The sequence below is a fragment of the Oncorhynchus keta genome, unplaced genomic scaffold (genome assembly GCF_023373465.1).
Source record: "Oncorhynchus keta strain PuntledgeMale-10-30-2019 unplaced genomic scaffold, Oket_V2 Un_contig_777_pilon_pilon, whole genome shotgun sequence".
NCBI lineage: Eukaryota > Metazoa > Chordata > Actinopteri > Salmoniformes > Salmonidae > Oncorhynchus > Oncorhynchus keta.
In genome coordinates, this window is record NW_026289673.1 from 342305 (window position 1) to 348909 (window position 6605).

The 6605-nt window shown below is 44.6% G+C and overlaps 1 pseudogene; it reads right to left on the reverse strand.

Moving 5' to 3' along the window:
- Positions 1-1218: 1218 nt before the first annotated feature.
- LOC127926539 (T-cell activation inhibitor, mitochondrial-like) lies at positions 1219-6605 on the reverse strand (annotated as a pseudogene).

Here is a 6605-nt window from a genome sequence, read left to right on the forward strand (position 1 = left end):
CACACCAAACATGTGGAAGAAGGTGCTCTGGTCAGATGAAACCAAAATTGAACTTTTTGGCAACAATGCAAAACGTTATGTTTGGCGTAAAAGCAACACAGCTAATCACCCTGAACACACCATCCCCCTGTCAAACATGGTGGTGGCAGCATCATGGTTTGGGCCTGCTTTTCTTCAGTAGGGACAGGGAAGATGGTTAAAATTGATGGGAAGATGGATGGAGCCAAATACAGGACCATTCTGGAAGAAAACCTGATGGAGTCTGCAAAAGACCTGAGACTGGGACGGAGATTTGTCTTCCAATAAGACAATGATCCAAAACATAAAGCAAAATCTACAATGGAATGGTTAAAAAATAAACATATCCAGGTGTTAGAATGGCCAAGTCAAAGTCCAGACCTGAATCCAATCGAGAATCTGTGGAAAGAACTGAAAACTGCTGTTCACAAATGCTCTCCATCCAACCTCACTGAGCTCGAGCTGTTTTGCAAGGAGGAATGGGAAAAAAAATTTCAGTCTCTCGATGTGCAAAACTGATAGAGACATACCCCAAGCGACTTACAGCTCCAATCGCAGCAAAAGGTGGCGCTACAAAGTATTAACTTAAGGGGGCTGAATAATTCTGCACGCCCAATTTTTTTATTTTTTTGTTAAAAAAGTTTGAAATATCCAATAAATGTCGTTCCACTTCATGATTGTGTCCCACTTGTTGTTGATTCTTCACAAAAAAATACAGTTTTATATCTTTATGTTTGAAGCCTGAAATGTGGCAAAAGGTCTCAAAGTTCAAGGGGGCCGAATACTTTCGCAAGGCACTGTATATTTGCAGTCCACATCGTTGTGAAGTTATCGGTGCTCACAGAGAGACAGAGAAGCATCTTGAGTCTATGTTTAGTGGAAGGAAAAATAACACTAGCAGTTCTAGGAGTGATCTGAGGCAGGTGGTAAATAACAAGCGTTTAAGTGCAACTTTAGTAAGGATGGCTTTGGAAAACAGTTCAGAGATTTAACAATGCTCCTACCAAGGTTCTAACTATGAACTCAGCCTTAAGATGCTCTTTGGAAACCGGGCCCTGGTTCAGCACAATAGTGTGAAAAGAGTATGTCTGTTTATCTGGCCTCTCCAGTAGAAGGATAACGTGATTGACCTTGTGAGAGTCGGTCGGTTTGTTTCTCTGTGTGGCAGCTGCAGTGTAGCTTGGTGGTAGACATGTGAGAATAGCATTGAGTCTGGTTCAACCAGGCGTGCTGCAGCATGTCCCCTGTCCCCTGTCCCTGTCCCCTCAGCCCTGCCAGTCCCAGGGGATGCACAAGTCCCCGTCCTGCATGACAGAGTAGAAGTGGGAGACCTCCACCCGGAGGCCCTCCATGAGGGGGAGCGTTCCTCCAGCAACCGCCTGCAGCAGGGGATCATCTGGTTGTGTCTGACACTGGGCTCCTTGGACAGATTCCTCAGGGCCAGAGCCTCCAGGCAGTGGAGCAGTACCTCCTCCTCCTCCTTCTGCAGCCTGGGGACGCACACAGGTCAGGGTCACACACAGAGCACGCCTAGCCACACACATACCGAGGGATAATCAATACAACAACGTACACAGACGTAGGAGGGCAGGAAGACAAGGTTGACAGACACTCACTGGTTCCTGTGTTTGATTCGTTGTCGGGCCTCCCAGGCCATGCTCTGGAGGAAAGTCTGTAGTCTGCTGGGCTCACAGGTGGCTGGGATGATGAAGTGACCCATCTCATGCAGGCTGGGGCTGGAGCGATCACTGGGACAAAACACCACAGGTACATCATCAGTGGTCGGGGAATCTCTCACATGCCTCTACACCAGGGTCCCCTCTAGGCAGCCCGCCGGTGATTTCATTTGGCCCTCCAAGTTCTGAGCAAAATAAATCAATAATAATAAAAAAGTTTTGGGGATTGTTGTTGTTGGACATAAAATACTAAAATCACAACAAAAAAAATCTCAAAGTGATTTTAAATTAAGAAATCTCTTCCCAAGTATTCCCACACATAAATAGCAAGGCTTATGTGATCCTATCCCAATCTAATCAAGGTTTGAAATTATTCTGCTTTTGTGAAATACTCTTTCTGTTTGGGACCCAAATGATTTATAACTATATTCCGGCCCCCCGGCCATCAGGAAAAGTCGTCCCACGGCTAAATGTATACTGAACAAAAATGTAAAAGCAACATGCAAAGTGTTGGCCCCATGTTTCAGGAGATGAAGTAAGATTCCAGAAAATGTTCCATATGAACAAAAAGCTTATTTCTCTAAAATGTTGTGCACACATTTGTTTGTTTACAATCCATCCACCTGACAGGTGTAGCATATTAAGAAACTGATTAAACAGCATGATCATTACACAAGTGCACCTTGTGCTGGGGACAATCAAATGTGCAGTTTTGTCACAACACAATGGCACAGATGTCTCAAGTTGAGGGAGCATGCAATTGGCATGCTGTCTGCAGGAATGTCCACCAGAGGTGTTGCAAGATAATTTCATGTTAATTTCTCTACCATAAACCGCTAATGTCGTTTTAGCAGTATGTCCAACTGGCCTCACCACCACAGACCACGTGTAACCACACCAGCCCAGGACCTCCACATCCGGCATCTTCACATGCACCATCCACCTGGACAGCTGATGAAACTGGAGTATTTTTGTCTGTAATAAAGCCCTTTTGCAGGGAAAAACTAATTCTGATTGGCTGGGCCTGGTACTCCAGTGGGTGGGCCTGGCTCCCTAGTGAGTAGGCCTATGCCCTCCCAGGCCCCCACATGACTGTGCCCCTGCCCAGTCATGTGAAATCCATAGATTAGGGCCTAATACATTTATTTCAATTGACTGATTTCCTGATATGAACTCAGTAAAACCATTGAAATTATTGCATGTTTGGTTTATATTTTTGCTCAGTGTAATTCGGGACCCCCACTCTACAGACTGGTATTACAGTAGCATCAAAATCACACCCTTGAACAGGAATATGCTACATAAACAGAGTATTTTGGCCCACTGGTAGACAGTCAGGTACATGGTCTGTGGTGTGGGTGGATAGGGAAGAGTCTCTTACTTCTCCAGGGTCATGGCCAGACCTTGCAGGCTCCTGGGATGCAGGGCTAGGCGTCGGGCCAGTAGTCTCTTATGGAAGGTGTTGAGGATGCTGCAGTGTTCCTCTATAGGCTGTACAGGTCCCAGTCTCTCTACGTTAATTACCTGAATACCTCCCAACACATGGCTGATCCTCTCCTTCAGCCACTCTGTCTGCTGGAGCAGGGTACGGTAGCTGGGGAGACTCACAAACAGCTAGGACACATGTACACACAGACAAACACGGAACATGAACAACAGGAGAATAAAAAAAAGACTGGTAACTTTTCCAGCTGAAATGTAACATGTGCCATACTTTTGTCCATTGGTGATGAACATCCATTGTTCCCAGCATCACATGACCTGAGGCATTCATCCCTGATTGGTCAGTGAATATTATAGTGTGTCCTAAAAGAAAATAAGGAATGCATTAAGTAATTTACCATACATCATTTTAATTCACTCATCATTCTCTGTGAGTCAGGACATCTTTCAAAATGTCAACAGAATAGAACAATTCAAGCCCACTCTTAAGACAAAGACCCTTATTGACTCTCTTCCAGGTGTGTATACCTCGCAGGTTGAGCACAGCCTCAGGGTTCTGCTGGGAGAGACGGCTCAGACTCTGGAGCTGACAGCATCTGTGAGTCACTCCCCAGGAGCGCTGCCACCTGCAGGAGGGAGGAGGTATTGTCCTCAGATCAGGTGTTCAAGTGAGAGCAGAGATCCCCAGTCATGATGTAACAACAGGAGGCTCCAGAACATTGATAATACGTTACTTTGGAAAGACATTGACCACCTTCTGTTGTACCGCAGGCCAGTAGAACCCAGTCAAACAGTAACTCACTCAAACATGCACCCTATGAAGCTGAAGGGTCTATGCACTTTACTTCATAGGACCAGCACTGTGCATCAGTCATGTTGTATTCGGCGCATGTGACATTTTGATTTGTGCATCTCTGCACCATTTTCTATCTGCATGGGAGTTGGTGCACTTAATGAAACTCACCAATGTTTTCTTCTTCTATTAGAATGGAACAGCTGTTGTTCAGAGTGTTGATGATTACCTAATATCTTCCAAGGCAAATTTCTGACACAATTCCTTCTTGAGTCTCTTCAGCTCCTCCCGTCGAGGACACTGGCGTTCTGCTTCTTCGTAGCCTCCTTCTCATGGTTTCTCAGCCACAAGCTGCAGCAGAGAGACAACTCTTCAGACAGACCAATGGCTCGCTTGTAGAGCATGTCACTTCTCTCAAGGCGTGAGTGGAATGAGCCAACCAGAGGAACTCAAGTACACAGGCAGTGACAAAGACAGCAAGATCATTTGTTTCTATTTAAACCCGTCTTCGGAATGCATCTGTGAATTTGAGTTGACAGTTAAAAAGTGATCAAGCTAAAGCAATGCTAATGTCTATGTCATTCTACATACATAAGAAGTTACCGTTGGCTAGGTAGTCATTATACAGTACCTTAGTGTGGGCTCTACTTTCTTGGCCTGCTTCAGCTCCTGCTCTGGGTCTCTGAAGCCAGTGAAGCTGTAGTAGCTTTTGTCCCATTTGATGGGCCTGTAGAAAGGGTTCCCATGCCCAGCCACTGGCTGCTGGCTCTTGGGTGACTCTGAGCTGGCCTTCAGTCCCTTCATGTGCTCTGTGGACAGACTGCAGGACTTCAGCACGTCCATTACGGTGGTCAGGACATCCTTGGTCTGCAGAGTGAAGCTGACCGAACGGAACCCTGGGAAATGTGGTCAAATGTATTACAAACATAGTCAGTCACAAAAAAATATCTAAATTGCAAATGGCAGCATGTTCTCTATATAGTGCACTACGTTTAGCCAGGGTACATAGGGTGTCATTTGGAATGCATCCATGCATAATACTCACTCTCTCAGAGGAAACGGTATGAAAAAAACAAATTATCAAGAAACACCAATACTGTATAGTCTACATTTTAAGCAGGATAAAAAGGACATTACCAGGAGGAAGGACATCCTCCTGAATGTCTTCCTTCTCCTTTATTTCCCTGACATAAAAGGTGAGCTTTGTTGGTTGGACTGAGCGGGTCCCCGGTTTCTGAAGGTTTTCCAAATAACCATTGAGTCTCTTGAGGGAATTTTCATTCACTTCCTGAAGAGAATTACACAAAGGACGTTTTGATTGGCAATTCCACGATAACAGAATGATGAGGCTCATATTTTTCACTTTAAAATGTTAAACGAAAAACAATGAATACAAAGTTAAACAAACCATACAACTCTATGCACAAGGACTACTTTTAACAAATACCACTGAAAATGTACAAAAACACATTTACTTGAATAATACAAAGTTTGGTAACAGAGTGACGGTTTATGCTGCATCTACACTGTTTTCAAGTAAATGTGTTTTTGTCAAATGTTGAAAGGAAATTGCCGTGGAATTGCCCTACGACATAATTCTATGATACATGGACATTATTGCTCTTTTGGCCTACGACAGGACATAATCATTCACCCTTTCCCTGGGATGCTGGCCAAAGAAGTCTGGGTGCACTGCAAAGTAGAAAGGTCTCAGTGCATTGATAGCATCTGCCCCTGAAAGAGCTCTCTGATGGACCAAATGTGCTCGACACGTCTGTTCCCCACTCTGAAAAACAACATGGACCAGAGGGAGGATAAAGGGTTGTCACTATGATCACTATGAAGTCCAAAGGGAGCCTGCTGTGCATTACATCAGGGTCTCCCAAACTCCAGCCCCCCAGTGCACCTTTTGCTTTCTGCCCAGGCACCACACAGCTGATTAAAATGGTACGATCTTGATGATGAGTTGGTTATTTGAATCAGCTATTTAGTGCCTGGGCAAAACCAAAACATGCACCCAGGGGGCCCAGGACCAAGTTTTGGAAACTATGCATTACATCACTAACAACAGTGGTCCTTTTCACAAAATCCATTCTGAGTGCAGGTGATGATGTAAGTATGATAATGTAAGTACTATAGTGGGTTATTTACCTCATGGCACTTCGCAGGAGAGAGGTCACAGACATAGCTGTAGCTAGCTCTAGCTGGACACCAAATCAATGACTTGTGACATCCACAGGTGTTGATTCTCTCCTGTTGACAAAATAGGTTACAGATTATGAGCTGACTGACTGGTCCAAACTGACAAATCTTAATAAAGATTGTTGTAGCATTTATACTACAGCAGTAGCTAGCCAGCTAAGCCTTGGTGTGGGTGCAAACTCAAAATAGGTCTTATTTACAGTATCGTTGGCATTCACAGGACTAGCCTAAGGCAAGGCCAAGGGGACACATTGAGAACACTCCAAAACAACAACGCTATCAAATCGTCTGGCTTGCAAGTTCTTTCAGTTTATTCCAGCACAAAACTGAGCAATACATTGCATGACTTGTTATAACTAACAGATAATCACAACAACAAACAGGTTCAGCTAGTTTACCCACCTAGCTAGCTTCCTTGCAAGCTACCTGTCAGCTGAAAATAAGCAACCACATTCAGACTGTACCAGCCACAT